At 42.7% G+C, this 19690-nt stretch overlaps 1 non-coding gene across 1 annotated transcript; it reads right to left on the bottom strand.

Moving 5' to 3' along the window:
* Positions 1-418: 418 nt before the first annotated feature.
* Positions 419-508, bottom strand: TRNAY-GUA. The gene is given in 2 exon segments: positions 419-454; positions 472-508. It is a non-coding gene; the product is annotated as a tRNA-Tyr (tRNA).
* Between the last annotated feature and the right edge of the window lie 19182 nt (positions 509-19690).

Raw genomic sequence — 19690 nt, 5'->3', positions numbered from 1 at the left:
ACAGGACAGGAAAAGGGGTGAAACTGGCAACAAAGAGGCCCAAATAATGGGACCTGCTCCTGTTTTCCACACTTACCTCAGCTATAAGAGGCTCTACAAGCTCTGCACCGTGTGTTTGCTCTAGTTAACAAGAACCTGTGGAAGGTGTTGAGCCCCTGCAGAAGAGAAGCTCGTACAATGGGCATCAAGTGATGAGGTAGAGAGGTGGCAGTGGTCAAAGCACTACAGCTGCAAGAACCAGCTGAAGCAGACAAGGAGGGTCATGAAAATGAAATCCTTGAAAGTGGTATGTTTTAAATAGAGTAAATTTCTCACAGGATGTAGAGTGGCGTATGGTTGGAAAGGGTAGTTCCGCAAAGCTGTAAATTCTGTAAATACACGAAAAACAAGAAACCAAAACAAAAATCCCCAAAACCTTTCCTTCGAGCCGGAATTGAACCAGCGACCTAAGGATTACTTTCTAGAGACAGCCTACAGTCCTCCGCTCTACCAGCTGAGCTATCGAAGGAAGATGAAGAAGGAGTGCCAAGAATGAGTCAAGACTATATCAACAATAGCCTTAGGCTCTAATGGGCCTCCATATGTATTGCTTTTCACAACAGCAAAACACTATCCAAAAAACAAAAAGGCACAAAGCTAACTTCCCTGCAAAATTGGATTTTGGTTACAAAACTGCCAGTTTTCTGCCAAATAGTTCACAGCTCTTGTAAGACTGTTGGTGGTGGTAGCGTTAAGGTTGGAGTTCCTGTGATGACCCATATGAAATCTGTCTACGGCTTGACAAAGAAATTTGCCCACTCTTTGATGACCTTGCCACATTTCCTAAGCTGAGCTAGGAAAAGAGGGAGAACTCCCCTCCACACAACTCCCCACAACAGTTTTCCAGCCAAATCCAATAACAGAACAGCAAACAAGTCAGTCAACACGCTCCCCAACAGCTTCCATAGTGAATGCAGAGGAACAGAGGAAAGGACATAAAGGAATAACCACGGAGGGTTTCATTCAAATCCCACCAGCTCCCACAGTGCACGTAAGACCCCTCATACACAGATGAGGTTGCAATGTCTGGCATTGAAACCGGTGGCCTCCCCAGCCCCTGGGCCTGGGAGGCTGAGCTCTTTGTGAATCATCCGTGTGAGTGCCTCAGCTCACAGCTGTGGCAATTGAAAGCCAACTATACTTTTTTTGAATTACAGTGATTCATGAGCATCTTGTCTGTCTGAGCAGCAGGGTGGGGCGGAAAGCTATGAGCAGACACCCTGTTTGCCGAAACCAAGCCATCCTACTTGCAATGGGAGTGCATGTAGCAGTATTACCTCAGTGCCTTACAGCATATCCATCCTTTACCCATGCTTACCTCCACCTCCTCCTTGTGACTCAACCTCAAACACCAGGCTGTTTCAGCAAGCATGTAGCCAACAGGTTGAGGGAAGTGATCATTCCTCCATATTTAGCACTTATGAGCTTGAATTGGGAATGCTGTGTCCTGCCTTGGCTCCCTGGTACCAGGCAGATGAGGACATTCTGGAGTGAGTATAGTGGAGGGCCACCAAGATGATCAGGGGCTGGAACAAATGATGTAGGAGGGGAGGCAGAGAGAGCTGGGCTTGTTCAGCCTTAAGAAAAAATAAAGGGGGTTCATAGTGCAGTCTGCAACTACCAAACAGGAGAGCACGGGAAAGGCAGGGCCAGGCTCTGCTTGGAGGTGCACAGTGAGAGGATGGAAGGCAATGGGCAGAAGCTGCCACCAGAGAAATTTTGATGAGACATAAAGGGAGGAAAATACCATGAGTAAAAATTTTCACCACTGCAAAGGTTGCCCAGAGAGTGGACTCTCCTCTCACAGAGATTCTCAGAGCTTGACTGGACACAGCCCTGAGCAACCTGACCTAACTTTCAGGTCAACCCTGTCTGGAGCAAGAGGTTGGACCCGATGATCTCCAGAGGTCTTTAGCAAATATATACAAAAGTGACTCCCATGTCAGGAAGGTGACTTCACAGAGCAGAAGAACTGACAGCAAAACTATCACCATGTACTTCTCTGTTTGGAAAATACAGCTCTTCGTTTCACAATCAAACTCCCCCCCACATATTTTATTTATTTTCATACTAACAGACATCTTAAGCCTCCTCTACTGCTAAAAGCAGCTCAGATATTGATAGAAACTCCATAAGGCTTCTCCCTGTTTTTGTTCATGTGAATATATGAAGGTCAGGAAATATTTGACCAACCTACAAGGTACTGTTGCAGCTCCTCAGAGAGCTAATCCTGGCACCTGTGATGTGTCATGACATTCATGTACCCACCAACAACTATCAAGTCAGCTGATGATGTAAAGAAAAACATATGATGGAAAGAAACAGAACTTCTGTATGCCTGTCACGACCCCCTGCACACTCTGGGGTCAGATGGTCTTGGTGGGAGGAGGGCTCCGAGATACCCATATGCAAGAATGTGAGGTTAATCTTGAACTGGAGAAAGAATTGCACAACAGATAAGATGGACCCAAACTCCCAAAACAGAGCAGATAGCACAGCCCCAGGGCTCTAATCTTTTCTAGTTTGCACACCCCACAGCATTTTCCAGGGGCACTTCAGGCTACTTTCAAGCCAACTTAAGCCTATTGTCATGAGCCTGCCTTATCTGAGCTACCTTTCACAGACCCCTTAAAAATAATTTACTAGTCCCACACATGCATTCAAGGACCCCAAAACTGAAAATCACTGCTCTATCCAGTTTAACTTGTTGGCACTGTCATCTAATCCAGTGCTGAGGTACAAAATACAGTCTTTAGAGGAAGTATCACCATCTCTTTGCTGTCAAAAGTTGTTACTGGTGAAGATAACCGTACACAGCTTGTACTTTCCTGTAAGAAATCAGTAGCAGTTAAGTCAAGATAAAAATTCAAATGGAATCAGATAAAAAGTGGATGCTGTTACTATCTATGCATGAACAAATGGGATGCAGAAACCACAGTGTTGCCTTGACAATAAAAAGCATTGGAGTTCTCTTTTTGTGGAACTTGCTAGCAGTGATGTATGGGTGATTTGTGAGAGATATTCTCCTAAACTACAAATGTACCCCCCAGGGCAGCTTTTCAAAGTAGATATTCCTAGGAAAAATTAATTAATTTTTTTTTCTTGATTTTTTTTGAACTTGGTAAGCTTTGAATGCTTAACAGAATTAAATTTTGGCATGGAGTTCATGAAAGATCTCTGATTATTTTGATTCTTTTAACTGATTAAATGAAGATACCAAGCTTTGAGAACCATGTGACTGGAGCCCTGAGCTATATAAAGGGAACAGCTCACCTGTTTCATGTGGTGTAGAATAAGATGAAAGGAAAGGATGTAGCTTGAAAGCAGGATGGAGAACAGCCAGAGGTAAAGCTACTAATAGCTGGACTGTATAATTACACTTGGTAATGCTATGTGTTTTGTTAAGCTCATATTAGCATATGATGGTCTCCAGTGTTTTGTGTACTTACAGGCTGACTTTCTAACATGGCTTTAAATGGTTTAAAGGGTTTTTTCCAGTGAAAAGCTTTAGAAAAATCTGGTTTATTCTGAGGGACTTAGGTGGATTGTTTTCTTTTCCTTTGAGGTGGAAATACGCACATGCTGTGAATACGAGCATCAGATTGGACCCGCAATGAATTTGTGAAATGTTTGTGTTCGCTTTAATTCTACCTGGTGTGTGTTACACACCACTGGTGGGCTGCTGTGGCTTCTGCACCACCCGCTACTGATCAGCTCGGGATATCTCAATTTGGCAGTCTTGTGTGACACCCCTGCAAGAGAGAAGGAGGTTTTCCTAAGGACTGCTACTCACAGCAACTTGAATGAAGAGTCTGAAGCATCAGGAAACAATCATCTCCCTCTGTCTACCTGTTAAAATTCAAGATAGAAATCTCTTTGGGCCAGACTATCTTTGTACTTAAAGGCTGAATAGCAGCTGGCACAACAGACCCCCAGCCCCCATCTGATGCTCTCAGGCTCTGTTGTGATGTAAATAATATGTACTGCTCCTTGGGCCAGCTTCAGAGACAACTTTAATAACATGTCAGCGTGAATGAATGCCAAGGGGCAGGAAGGTGGGAATGCAGAAGGAAAGGAATTGGGAGAGTACAAGAAGGTTTCATATAAAGGAAGTTTGATTGCATCGCCTCAGCGTGGGCTGCATTTCAGGAAATGCGAAGTTTATAGGCCATTACTTACAGCTATCAGTTTTTGTCGTGCTCAGAGAACCCGTTTAATACTTCTGATGCGGCACCATTATCATTGATAGACATCCAGAGGGAAGTATCCTTTGGGTATTCAAAAACCTAAACTGTATGCACTTATCCACAGATATGCCTAGCTTAATTTTGCTACATGACAACCTTATAGATCTGGGGTGGCCTTTAATACAAAAATATTTTCTTTACCGCCAAGTTATTTCAATTCAGTTTTCTTCCTATGTATGGCCAGTGCCATAAGCAATTAAAGCCTAAAAAAACTGAAGACCCCTGGCAGTGCCCAGACATCAGATTCACATTGCACAACCCTCTTCAAACAAACAGTTGAGCACCAGCAGCCAGCAGTGATTATACAAATGCCTGAGAGCTCACCCAGCAGCAGCCATGGAAAGAAGTAACCTCCATGTAATTGTTAAACTATTCTTCAACAAGTTAAATGCTCAGCCATGTTAAGTCAAGCTATGAAATGCAGTGAGTAGCACTCCCATCTTCTCTCCCACAAAGGCCTCCACATCTTGCCCTTCTCCTATTGAAAGACAAGACTGAAATGTGAGCTCTTCTGAGATGATGATCAGCCCAGAAAGTTTTGGTGATTGGGTGGCAACTAACCACAGTTAGGACACGACATTATTCAGGTACAATGGACTAGCTCCTAGCTACTGTAAATCATAAGTCATCAGAAAGCCTGATCCCTATCTAGTTTAGCTTAGTTTCCATCCCACAAGTACTACATAGTACTTATTTTATTTAAGCAAAAGCTTAGCTAAACATCCATAGGCCCTCTATGCCTCAGTCTCATCCCAAGGACAAGGCAAAGGAGGGCATTTCTGATTGATACCTTCTACTTCCCAGCCCTGTTTCTTCCCCCTGCGTGTACACATCGCTTTGCAACAGCAGTTTTAAAGGATGTGGTCTTGCTGGAGGCTTTGGTGTCAGCACAACCCTGCATCACCTGGGGAAGGGCGGTGGTGCAGAGGACAAAAGCATCACTATTTGGGACACGGGAGAGCCCGCCATTCCCTGTGGCCCCTTCCCTTTGGGAGGCAGCTTTTCCGCCCAGCCACTTCCCTCTCCCTTGCTCATCAGGCTTCTCAAACTATAAAAGCCCTAATGAAAATGAAACATGCATGTCATATGTAACGAGGAGACGTTCAACTGCTGGGAAAAAAAAAAGTGTGAAATTGCAGTATCAGTGTGAGAGGGAGAGATATGAGCCCTCATTCCCCAGGAGAGAATTTGAAAGTGCATAATTTTTTCCATTCACAAGCAGCATTTATGGGGCAGCTTTTGGAAGCTGAGAGGAAGCACCAGAACAAAAACAGCACTTACAAGCAGAGCAAGGATTTCTGCCCTAAATATTTGGGACCCTTTTCTGATACATTAGCTTGATTTGGCGTGGGGAGATGTGCATGCACAGCTCTGATGAACAGGTGTGGTTCCTTAGGTTCTGCCCACAGCTTATGCTTTATCTAGCCTTTCATAAAACCAACTGCTTTAGGGGGGGGCACCAAAAAAAGAAAAAAAAAGCAGGGTACAACCTCTTGGCTGGTTTACCTTTTCACAGAATTTAGGAGTCTGGGTAAGTAGGAGACTTGGCTGTGTCAGGTCTGACTGTGGTAGGGGATACTACTCCCTCACGCTCATGAGAATCTAATTTATTTTTAAAGAGCACTTGAATATAGCATAACAATATTACCACACATCTTGCTCAAGCAAAGAATTTTTCCAATCTATATTCAGTGCCAGATAGAGTGACTATAAAATGAGTTACTGTACCTTAAATTTCTGCCTTGGCTATAGCGACAGGAAGCTAATTAGACAAACTCTGACCCTGTCTTCTGGACACAAATCCACAATACTTGGACGCGTAAGAATTACCAGCTGCATGAGAGCTTGTGCTTCTGGAGGGAGTTGGACTTAAAGGATGAAATAACAGGTAAAGGGGTGGAGAATGATGGCCACTGTGGGGCCCAAACCAGTAAAGCAGGAGTGTTTAAACTCTTTTCCAACTAAACTTTTAACACCTCACAACGTGGCCAAAATGTGTTAGAAGCATGTCTGAGGCATGAACACTGGGCTCAGACCACATGCACAACTAAGCTCTAAACACAGTTTGACTTTCCCAGGTTATTCTTAAATTCCAGAGAGCAGCATATTGGAGCAAACTGCACACACTAATCCTGATGGAGCAAACCACACGTTTCATAGCCCACAAACCCCTTGAGTCTGGCAAGTTTTGCTGGGTCGTGAGAGGTCTGGACCTACCAGAGCTCAGCAAGCCAGGGAACAACGGTTTCAAGCCCGGGCTTCACTTCAGCCATAAGAAACAAAAACCTTTGGTCAGGCATGAGTGCTTTCTGATGCCTCTTCTGCAAGCATCTCTGTTTCTGGGAAATGACTCTTAAGAACTCCTGTCTTCTTAAGAAATAAAATCGTCTGTCCTGTTCACACTTCCTTATCAGAAGTTGGGCTGCAAACTATGCCGAGAAGTTATGTGGCTCTCTTTTCTGGTATGCCTACCTCTGTGTAATCAGATCCAAATATTTCCAATACTGCCATGTATCAGACAGGGAGAAGGGAGGGGGCTAATGTCAAATTTAGTCACACCTTGGAACACCCTTTCCGAAAGGGATGAGCAAACTTAAAAGGTAAGGACAAACACAAAATAATGGCTGCATCCCTACATGCTGCACAGTCCTTTTTTCTTAGCTTAGGCTCAGCCAAAAAAAAGGGGTGCAGCACTCGGAAAGGAGCTGGGCTAAGGGGTCTCATTGCAACCTTTTTGTGTGTATTATTTGTATTGCCATTGCACTCAGGGACCTCAAACAGGCATTAGCATCCCACTGAACTAAGAATTGCAAAACCAACCACCCCAAAGACACTTCCCTGCCCCTGAGAGCAAATCTTTGGCCATCTCTCTGCAGCATCTGGCTAAAGCAGGGCATAAGGAAGCCTGTTGGGGTGCATTGCACGGACTCCATGTAATCTTATTTCTATAACCCTTGCTCTTCCTTAACCTACTGCCCCACTTCTGTTTGTTAACCTAACTCATCACCTCAGTCTAAATTTAGTTTCTGAGCTTCTTGGGCAAAAGTCTTTTGGACTCTTCATTTGTTTCATTTTGCATGGTTTTGAGCCACAAAAATAATACAGATTATTGAAAATATAAACCAAAGTAACTTCCTTCCCTCTCCAAGAAAAATTCTATATGATATATTTAAATGTCCATCTTGAAACATTATGATTTTGATTATGTATTTCCATGGCACCTAATGTAAACCTGCAGGTAAATGAGCAATGCAACTGGTATGGCAATATAAAGCAGTCTGGTCAACTTTAGTACATAAGCACCAATTGCTTCTCCAGATGATACACAGGCATAACTCCTACCGGTTAAATATGAAACAAGCTGCTGGCATACTGCATCGTGATTGATAAATTGGATTTGCAGGTCCCCATAAAGATAAAGGAACATGACAAAGTCAGGGCAATGTGGTCTTGGCATCTCCAGGACCTGGACCAAAACACAGGCATTCTCCCATCTCTAAAGTTCCTCCTTCCAGGCCAGCCTCACGCCTGCAGCATCCTCTTCCCCTGCCTGCACCCAGCTTCAGTTCTATCAAGGGACCATTTCTTGGCAAAAGAGGGTATTGGAGCATTAGCAGGTTTTACCTTCCCTACAGAAAAATGACTACCTGGACAGAAGAGTCTGTAAGCCAAGGGTTAGAGCAGTGCAGTAGGGTCCAACAGCTTTGCCACCATCGATTCATCCATCCCAAATTTTATGCAACCCATTTGCACTCAAGAAGAGGGAAGGGGGGGAGGGGGGGGGGAAATAAAGGAGGTTTTTGTTTAGAAGACTGTAGTGAAGAACTATAATATGGGATATTAGCTTACACAGAGTAATGAGATACAGACAGCATAATGGTGCAACTCACTTCTTTTTCCCCTTCCGGCCACACAAACCTCAACCTTATGCCCAGAAGAGCAGAATGTGTCATAAAGAGGGTCTGCAAAGACAAGAAGGACTCCCTCAAAAAAAGGAGAGGTGTCAAAGCTTTTGAGGGTGTCCCTGCAAGCAGGCGAAAGCAGGCGTTGTGAGCAGGCTGCCTTCCCCTTCGGCACGGTGGGCTCGGGGCAGGGGGACCCCCTTCAAGCTTGGCTCTGTCAAGGCTGAGAGCTATTTGGATTAGATGAGGAATTTCAAGTGGAAACCATCTGAACCGCGCTCGCACGCCTAGGTGAGGCTGAGCTGTGTTTAAAGAAAACAAATGGCTTCTTACAGAACCTCTCCACAAGGTCCAGTTCTAAAGGGGACATAAGTAAACCTCATTTTTCCCACTGCTGCGACCCTAAATGGGACTGGGGAGGGGGTGTGTGGAGTGTGTTTCTGTTCTGAAAGCGAAGAATCAGGGGAAAAAAAACATGGCAGCAACAGTATGAATAAATTGGCAAGAGTCACTGAAATAGCTTTGATGCTAAACAAAAATAAAACAATAACAAAAGAAAATAAATCGCATTGCAGCCATTTTAAGATTCCAGCTTCCTTCTTCACCCCTGCCACTGAGCAGGCTTCCTCAACATGTGACAAGAAGAATTCAGAGGGACGCTTGCCAAGTGTTTTCTGACTCAAATCCTAGAGGTATCCTCCATCTGCAGCAACAGACAGCTCGCTGTGGTCTATTACCTTCTGTTTGGTTTTCAACACCAGCTCCCCTAGTTAAGGAAAGAAGATGCAACCAGGGAAGACAATGAACAGACAAGCATTAGCAGCACTTCTGGGAAGCTTTGAAGACTTCTCTAATCTTGAATAGGCCAGAATACAGAACAATAACGACTGAGGCATGCATATAGAAGCATATATCTTTAGCAGACTGGGTAAGACTGTAGATAGACTCAGCTATTAGGAAAATAGGCCCTATAAAGCCTGGTGGAGAGGATTTAAGGACAAATGATGAAGGGCAGAGCTAACCCTTCAGTTTCTGTCACAGCACTACACCTACCTGCTCAGCCTCTATCTGTAGGCAATAAATTTCATAGCCTGAAAGAGCCAGGCAGTCAGAAATGTTTTTTTCTTACAGGACTGCAACCCAGCTCCACATCCACAATGTTCTATGTAAATGTTTGCATGCGGCCCTTCACATCTAAGGTTTGTAGCAATGCATGGTATTTCACCAAATGCCATTCCCCTAAAGGGAAGCATATTTTTATTCTTCTAATCTTGCATGGAAATTGAAATGGACCTATTTTAACATGGGAAAAGTAAACACATTTCCCCTCAGCTTGGTGCTGCTGCATCACTGTGCTGCTGGTGACGGTGGCCCAAAATTTTTCTCTACACATTCCTGACCAAGATTCAGAAACCACTGAGAAAGAAACTTTCCAACTGATAAGTAAACCCCTCAATTTGACCCAGGCACTAGGCTGGGGATTGGATCTACTTAGCCTGACAATATAGGCAATGGGCACATCAGCAAAGCTCCCTCATTTTGTTCTTCATCAAGCCTCCCTATTTGATGTAACAAACTCCCATCTACCTACCACGTAAACATGCTGTATTTAAACTGCTTGTCTTTGATAAATCATTCTCCCTTTTGAGGCTCCATTAGGCCAACATGAATCGAGCCTAAAAAGCTACTTAAAGCTTTTGGAGAATTCTTTGGATTTCCAGCTTCACATTTCAGTTACTGTAATGTTTGCATTAAGATGCTTGTCTGAGTTCTGCCCTGCAGGATTCGGAAAAAGAAAAATGTTCCTTTTGTACTGAACACAACCAGTAGGTATTTAGCTATTTTTTGTGTATTATGACAGTACCATCTGGCATTCATCTGCCGGGTACCTCAGGAGAATGTCCCCTTCCTACTTGCCTGTATGATGCCGGCCAAAATGATAGAGTACACCAAAGGTTAACTTCCTGTAATATGGTCTCTTGGCTTATCTTGAACGAGACAATGGCTCCTTTATATCCTTAACTTTGTGTTTCACATGTTCTCCTGCCTGCCTGGAAAACAGGGTCATAAGAGATTCTTATGGGTCAGACACCTCCTAATGCGAAGCCAGGGATAATGCTAGCAAACTTAGTAACAATAATCTATAAGGGCAGTTGGCAATGAACGTACAGAAGGAAATATGAAATAGAAATGGAAATTTGCCCAGTCAGATTTGTTCTGTTCCACTGAAACGCTTTGTACAGTGGAAGAATAAACAAACCACTGCTCTTAGAAGTCATGGTTCACCTGCTGACTCAAAAACTCATGTCTGTCAACCAGCGTGAGAGAGGCCAAGGGGACTATCTGTTTGGGTTTCTCTTTTGGTCTCAGCCTAATTTATCTTGTCAGTTCCAAGATCTCCACTCCTTTCTTGAAAGGACGATAAAGGAAGTTTGGCTTCGCCATGCCCTCCAATCATTTTATTATTTTTAAGCAAACAAACAAGAAGTTAGCATGGACCAGTTCAGATTGACTAGTTCAGCTGCTGAATAACGTCTTAAAGCTATTTTCATCCTAACCCCTTCCTCAAACGGCAGTTCCTTTATCCCTTTCAGGATATATACTTTAATACTCCCAACCTGCTTCTTGCAAACAGCCTTTTCAAGAGAAACAAGCCAGTCTTGAGCAATTAAGACCTATAGATCTCCCTTCACTTCCTTCAAAGCCATTGTGGAGGTGCAGCTGAAACCCATTAAATTCAATTGAGCCCAAATGGCCCATAAGTCATATGGAAACTTCCTCTGGGCTTTTAACAAAGAGCCTTGCTTTAAATTCCAAATTACAAACAAATTCAGTCTGTTCAGCTTTCACATAAAACATAAAAATTAAAGAAAACATACAGAGGAAAAGTTGCATCAAATCACAGGGAGCATTATAAGAAAGTACAACCAGCTACTCTTGTTCTGAAGTTACAGACGTTTCAGTTAGAAAAGTCATATTAAGTCATGGCAATATTTTCTTTAGGCAGGACTGGAAGCATGCTTTATTCAGTGTATCACAAAGTAAAACCAGTGGCATTTGCCACCCCATTCTCTGACTTTTCCCCACAATGGCTAAAGTTACTGTATGTTTACATACATACACAAAATATGATGTATATATATATAATGTGTACATATGTATAATTATATTATATCACATATAGCTACCAGACTAATCTCGCATTCATATATAATAAGTAGATAATAAACATTTATATGCTTTACATATTTAAGTATATATACAGCATGAATATATATCTAAGCATTGCTTTATTGTGGGCCAGGTTTTTATCAACTTGACAAATTTATTAGTGCGGCTTTACGGTGGAACTCTCGATCTGTCTAAGATCAGGGATCAATATATGTACTGCAAGATCGTAAATCAGATAAATACTGAAAAGATCCAGGCAGATACTGAACTTGAAAGTTATACAGCAAAATTGTTCCATAATACATCTTTATTCAGACCCCCTCTCATGGGACTGGCATGCTGTAAAAGCCTTAGAAAAGCCTGTACTTGAGGGTTAATTTCACCCTAAGGGCTCTGAGAATAACTGAAGTCCCAGATCTTTATGACTTTCTATCAATTAATGTTTTTTACATTCTTTTTAACAAGAACTTGATGAAAAATATCCTGCTCTACCTATTCTATTTGGCACCCAAGTAACAAGTCATTAGAAGTAGCTGAATCGGTTTTAAAAGTGCCGTGGAGTAATATTTTCCTAAAGATAATGGGTCTGAGAGACGGATGGACACACACACACACACACAATTTCCTGAAATACGTGAAATTGAAACAAAAAGTAGCTGGCATCCTTTGTGGCTAATGAGGACCACACCAAGCACCACTCCAAGACATACCCAAGATGTACAGCCTTGGCAGTTGATTCCTATTGTGGGGGAACATCCCTCGGATGCAGAGGGAAGCAGGGTACCACTGTCTGCTGACAGACTTTGTACCCCCACTGTAGGTCTGCCAGGGCACTGGGCTATCAAACCACAGTGACTGAGGCATGGACTTTGCCTCCTTCTCATGTCCCCCTGGCAAATGCAGCAAATCCTTGCAGGTGACTTTGTACAACCCCATTGGCGAGGGCACAGTTCGGGTTATTGCAACGAAACAAGCAGCTCTGTTCTCCCATCCCTTCTCCTCCTCTCCTTGCCCCAGCTGCACCAGCCCAGAGCTGCTCCAACTCACCAAATAGGCAGAAGCAAACACTTTAACTGAGCCTCGTACAACAAGCAAGAAGGGTGACAGTGCAAAGGAGATAGGACTATGAAGCCAAGAGCAAAAAGAGGAGAAGCAGGAGTGAATCATGGCAACAAGGAGCAATCTGCTTCACGGACCTACACCCTAAAAGACACCAAGTTTGTTAAACTAGCAAAAGGAAAGGACAGCAGAAATATGTTAGCTTGCATCTAAGAAAAAGCTAAAAAAAAGAAGGAAAAAAAAAAAAAAGAGAAAAAGTCAATATAGTATATTAACCACTTGACTTTCACCCCACTCTTTTCTCAACGTCTCCAGAAATTCATTGGTATTTAGACCTCACGCCTGGGACAGTGATAACAGAAGCTACAGAACTTCTAAGACTGTGACAGAAGTCTGGGAATATTAAACAGACAACTAATTTCACAACAATGAATGAAGTAACACCTATTGGGAAAGTTTGAGGCGAGGTGGACAACGAACCCAACCAAAAACCTAGAGAGAAAAAAAAAAAAATGCTGAAAACCCATTTGGAAGAAGTACGTTCTCTGGTTTGTATGTTTGTTTTTTTAATTGTCCTGAATTGCAGCCACCACAAAACACTGTAGATCTGAAGAAGTGTAGATGGGATATGTTCAGATTCAAGTAAGAGGGAGAAGGAGAGGGGAATTGCACTCTCTCTGCTGATTCCCCACTGCCAGGCAATAGCAAATTAAGACTGTCTGAGAAACCAAGCATCCTGAAAGCACCCCTTCTGGCAGATAAAATTTATCTAAGGACAAATTCATCCCCAATATGGTCACCCTACGTTTCACAACCCTGAAAATGGCAAGAATTAAAGTAATAATAAAAGCCCTCTAAAAACCCAAGCCAGTATTCTAGCCATGTGGAAGGAAATACTCCAGTACAATTCACTTGATGATGCTTAAGGGGAGCGATGAGGAACCTTGGGGTGGGTGTGCAGCATTGAAAACACACACCAACGGCCCCAAACACAGTGACTCGGGTGGAACCAGCACATCCTCATCTCAAGACTGCCTCTGACCCAATTCATCTTGATCCGATCCAAATATAGAAAAGCACTGGCCCCAGTCACTTTCAGGATATTTTCATTTACAAGCTAATTCACGAGTGCTTTTCAAAACACTATATATTTTTTTTCCTGAGCAGAAGATGTAGCTTCTAATTTGAAAGGGGATTTAAAAATGGTTCTGATTGATGAGGATTTACAAACATTTCCCAGGGAGTTTCAAAAGCCTGGATTTTCTTCCCACAGCTCCCAGGAAATGCAGTAAAAAGTCTCCCACAGGTGGTTACTTCAGCACGTTGGGACCACCGGTGCAGGATGGTCACCTGGGAACCTCCACCCCAGCGCCTGCAAGGGGCAGGACCCCTATGGATGCACAACCAAAGCCAGGGGACTTGTGTAAAAACCATCCCCCAGTGTAGACACGACCAGCATTAACTCGGACAACAGTTACACGTTATTTCCATTTCTATATGTTGTTAATTTATAGAGAAACCACATAGGACCATAGGCCAATGGAACAAACCGGGGGACTGGAGGGGATGCTCCCTCAAGGAAATGGACATTATGAAATTCCTTAAGCCAAAACTACTCTGAGGACACCATTATATTTAACCTAAGAACAATTTTGCATCAATCCTGACTTAGCCACTGAGATATTCAGCTCTGACTGGTTACAGCAAGTAACGCGCCGAAAAGCCCTGGATGAGGCTTTCTCCCTCACACAGGACTCACTTCCAAGAGCTCTTTAAATGTCAGTCCTTGAGCAATGGGTTTAATACACAAGAGCCGGGTGCTTTGCACAATTTGAAGGGAGACCTTCCGCGCTTTGCTTTCCAGCTGCTTTTACTGGAAGCTGTTCTATTCACCCTGAACATTGCCTTCAGTGATAAAGCTAAAAAACCCCCACCCTCGCTCGTTATCCTGACAATATTTAATTCTGACAGCGCATTCAGTACACTTCATGAAATATGGAACCCTGTGACTAATGAGGTATTTGCACATAAGGGCCATATACAGTAAATTGCAGGGCAATAAAAGTAAAGGAAAACCATGAACTGATCAGCCAGCTGTTAAAATGATGCAAAGTGTGTCTTATTAAATGCTCTGTGTTATACCCAGATGCTGACTAGAACTCAGCCCTGGATCCCTCGGTAAAGCTTCGCCTTAAAAAAAAAAAAAAAGCTATAGGTCTCCCTTTCTGTTGTTACGTTAGCTCCCTACTTTTCAAATACTGATGAAAAGTTCACCTCTCTGCTGCCTCCCTGCTCTCCACTCATCACACAAGGGGAGTACTATTTTGATTTTATGTGTGTGATTGCCTCCGCTCCGGTGCTAAGCATCCTATCAGCATATGACCAAATAGCAAAGCTGACATTTTTGCCATGATTATCCACGAAATGTGTTTCCTACCTCTGATTTACAAGAGCCCTATTCATGAGAAATGATTAATAGCTCGCTAGCGCTGCCAAAAAGCACATAAATCTAGACATCCTCCGTGCTCCTGACATGCTGCTCATCTCACAGATATGTTCAGATCTCTCTCTCCCGCTTATCTGTGTCTGATCCCCAATGGGCACACACTGGTGCTGATTAGGCAATACGGTTGCTGACTGGGACAATCTTAGGCTTATATTACTGATGGCACCCAATTAGAGGCTGCAGAAAGCAGTGTCCTTCCCGGCTTGTACTAGACAAGCATGATTAAGTGTTAAATGCCTTCTAAATTAACAGGCAGCATCACCCGTGTGTCTGTTACAACTTATCAGGGTAAGAAACCAGCTCCATTGCCAAGTTTTCTCTGTTCACAGTTTAGTCTCCCAGGCTGTAGACTAATAGAGCCGAGAAGAGGGCAAGCTGCATACAAGCACACACCTGACTCAGCTGATGCTTAACTTATTCAACAAGGTTATAGACACTTGGCATTAAACATGCCTTTAAGTGCCCCACTCAGATGCGATAGATTTAAACAAGCAGCGTCTGAACCGGGGCCCATGATATCATTCTCCATTCCCTCACCACCCCCCTACCCTGGGCTAATAAAAGCTATTTCACAGTTCTTGAGCATCCTTCTTCTGAAGGTCCTAGAGTGTTTTGCAATTATTAAAGAACAGATCATACTATGCCTACCCATTTTATTCCATAATTTCAATGGGGCTACTAGCACAGCAAGACACACACACACACACAAAAAAAAAAAGGTAGCTCATTGTGCTTAGTATGTGAAGAGAATATCAAGGTTGCAGTGCTTTCCTGATGTGTATTCACTATGGCACAAGCCTTTAATTGTACGATCACATTCTACTTTACAAATAATACAGGGTACAACATGCCTTTTCCTTGCTGACTTTGATGCAGACAGGTTACAGCTTGCAACCATTTTTCATTCCTGTATTCACCATGTTCACTATTGTTACAATACGGTGCATTTTTCATGTAAGGTACTACCATCAGACCTCAGAATCACACACAACTCTCACTGACTTCTCTGGGAACCCCGGGTATTACCCCAGCTGTAACAAAAATAAATTGATGTCATTAAGAATGAGATAATTATAGAAGAGCACTGTTTTCTCTAGGTGTGTTTTGATAATATTCTTGGCATTCGTGTTCTGCTCAGGTTTTTTATTTCCTAACTTCCTCATGATTAATTACTGGTCCAAGCTTACAAGCTGCTACCAACTACTGAGTGCAGCCCACACAGAATTTTGCCAGATCATGCATTTTCAACAGATCCTGTTTGCAGCCAGGTAATAAATAAATAAATAACGCCTAATAGATTTTACTACTGCACAAACTACTTCTCAGGTAAACCTGGGAAGAACTGCACCAAGGTGAAGTGATATCTTGCCTAGTTGGACAGTCTTTAGAAGTGCAAATGCTTCTCCATTCTCCACATACCTTAACTTACCTGTCTGGGCCTGGTGTGAGGTAACAGACAGGCTTTCTTTAAAGTAGGGCTCAACTGTTTCTATAGTGAGTGAAGAGTGGCACAGAAATGAAAATTCTATAGGCCAAGGATAAGGGAGTTATTAGCGTTGCCATTCTGGCCGATGTATCACAAACTCCTTCAGAAGCAGAATATTTAGTTACTCTTTCTTGGCCATGACCTGATGTCCAGATACGTGTCCTGCACAGCCATACGTGCAGCGCTCGCCGTGGGCTATGTCCCTGAGGAAGAAGCAGCTGATGGTACGAACCACAACGTTCATTGCGGTTGCCTTTTGTGCAATGCTGTTTGCAAAGCGTTACCATCACACCAAGCAAGAATCAAACAACAACAGCCACTTCCATTGCTCAGCTTGCCCAAACCTCCCTGGCCAGTGAGTCATAAAGCCCCAAAGGGCCTTGGCTCTCCGCTTACTCCTAAGCCAGGCTTGCAGCTTCTTACAGGACTTATTTCTCCTGCTGCATTTGGAACCGGTCTCTCAGGCCGCGTGGCCTAATTCTGCTCAGGCTCAGCTTTGCTACAAACACTGCCTGCCTACAAGCAGCTAAAACCATCTTTAAATATTCCTAATCAGCCCGGAGGAAAGCTGTTTAGCACATTTAACATCTCTACCCAGATCTGAGATTTTCTACAGATGTAAGAACCACCCGATGGCAGCCACTAACACCTTCCCGTATAAAAAACAAATTTCTAAAAGAACAGCTACATGCAAAGTAAACAGGGAATTCTTCCATAAAACAACACAACGTGCTGCCCCAAGTGCAAAAGGAGATTTTGTTTTTAAAAAAAACAAAACAGAAACTTACAAATAATGAATGTTATTTTTTCACTCTCATCTCTGTGATGTGTGCAAAGCAGAGCTAGAACAAGGTCTTAATTTGATCATCTTCCAAACGACAGAATGAAGGCCAATGGAAACTGTGATGAAAGCCCTATCTACTGGGTATCTACCCACCCCTCAGCTTTCCAGACAATACAAAACCTTTGTTTTCCTTCAAGACTGTGCTGTATAACCTAGAATTGGATAGAGCACACACAGAAAGACCCACCCCAAAAACACTGTCCATGTACTTCAACCAGTCCTTATCTTTTCTTGGCCACTTCACTGGGAGCACAACACACGGACTTCTCTGACGTAACACCCCTTAGTGGCTCACATAGGAAACATTATCTGTCGGGGTTGGCTGCACTATCTAATTGAGATCTCCCAACAGCTCATCTTCACTAAGTTTCATAATTACGTGAGTCTGAGCGTCAGCGATCCTCACTCAGCAGTTCCACAGGAGCTTTCTCGGCAGACACCGTTTATCATATTTCTTTTACTTTCATTCTTATTTCACCATCTGCAGTACTCAGAACAGTTTTCAGATACCCTTTTTTTCCACAAGAGATGTTGCTTGTTGCTTTGGAGACTCATATTGAAAGAAGCGCAGAGAGGAATAAATGACGTTTGGGGTATTTCATTACAGCTATAACCTCAAAGGTAGGAGGAAAAGAGAGAGGAGTTTAAAATAACTTTCATTCCTCTTGTCCACAAAAACGTACTGTCAAATTACATATTTGTGCTCTGGCAGTAGATGATATATTTACAAGGGCTCTTCTGCCTATCTCCTTTTGTATAACAAAATGCTTTTACTCAAGGTTTGGGCTATTTGAAGGATTGTTCAACACTGGCTTATTCTACAGCTAACAAAAGCATGATTTAAACGAGGAATGCCCAGAAGAAGTAAGTGTAGGAATCAGCACTCGACCGTATCCTCTTTCAACAGGTACTTTCACAGACACAAATATGGCTAGAAACACTCTCAGGGAAAGTAAAAAAAAAAATTTCATTAATGATTTGCCTTAACTCTCCAAACTTGGCTCCTATCTATTTATGAAAGTAAGTATAAAACAGCATTTGAATTCAAATTATTGACATAGGAACCACGATACTCTGACATTTCACATGGTAGCATGCATGTTCTGGGTGCTATTTCGATCACTCTTCAATCAAAAGAACAAACTGTCCACCTGAAGTTCACTATGCCATTTTGTCAGTAAAGAAATTACCAGTAGCCATCAAGATTTGAAATGTAGGAAACTTTTTCTACCACTGATCATTTTTCAAGAGCACGCATTTAAACCTCAAACACTTAATGGCAGCAGTCTATGCTTCCATCTGCTAGGTATATCTAAATGATACCAAATAAATCGTGACATGCTTTGGGAGAATTTTATCATTAAATACTTTGTACACATCATCTTGACCCTTACACAGCTTAATTAAAAAAATAATCTGAGTAACAGAACAGTTTTTTTCCTAAGATGAGAGCCTTACATGACCTAAGCTCTATTTTCTTTGCTTAAACAAAACAAACAAACAAACAAACAAGCCAAAAACCCAAACTTTGAGCTTTCTGAATAAATTAATCCTAATTAATGAAAGTAAAAGTTGGGTGGTTCTGGCATGAGCAGAACCAAAGCACATTCCATTATTTAGCTAATACGAGCAATTTTGTTAAACAAACTATACCTTTGTTCTGTAAATTTTGGAAGTTAGGCTTCAGACAGACGTTCCCTGCTGGAGGCAGACACGCCAGGGGAAGGTTATAGCCCCAGCTGTTGATCATCACTCCTTTACAAAGGTTACTGCTCCCTCACATTTGTTGGCAGAGCTTGCTCCCAGGAACACTCCTGAAGCCACTTGAAGTTAAAGTGAGTGGCATTACTATTTAAACAGTTTAAGCTAACTAGGCACAGCTGCTGAAAGAGTTCCTGCCTCTCTGTACCTTTAAACTTCCACCGTTCACAAGACTGCAAGTTTTCACAACTTCTTGTCGAGGCAGAAGCTTTTCTCACCTTTTTTGTGTAGCACCAGAGATCAAATCCCAAATGCCACGCTTGAATATTTAGCCTTAAATGCCTCCTAATTAAACACTGACAATCGTGCTAAATGTGCCAGCAAACTGCAGTCCTCTTTCAGCTCTAACTTTCTGCTTTGTCTAACTTTCAAATCGCTTTCCACCAAGCTCGTGGTCTTAGAAAAAAACAATTAAAATCTGCATTATCTCACTGTGCAGTGGTGTCGTGCAGACCTGTGTGACACATCTAAGGATACGACATGCACAAAATGCAGCTCTGCTGCAGTGACATTGGAAGGCACCGGGCCGTGGGCAGAATACAGGACACAAGGTGATGTTCCAGACAAGTTCCTCACCTTTCTCTGCTATTTTCCCACCTACAAAATAGTGAAGCTTTTGCAGAGTTCTTTGAAATCCGCGTGAAAAGTGCTACGTGTTTGTGTATGACAATTGTT

Source organism: Calidris pugnax, unplaced genomic scaffold (assembly GCF_001431845.1).
Source record: "Calidris pugnax isolate Ruff unplaced genomic scaffold, ASM143184v1 scaffold8, whole genome shotgun sequence".
Classification (NCBI taxonomy): domain Eukaryota; kingdom Metazoa; phylum Chordata; class Aves; order Charadriiformes; family Scolopacidae; genus Calidris; species Calidris pugnax.
The sequence above is the reverse complement of the archived record's forward strand: the minus strand, read 5'-3'. Positions and strand labels throughout refer to the sequence as shown.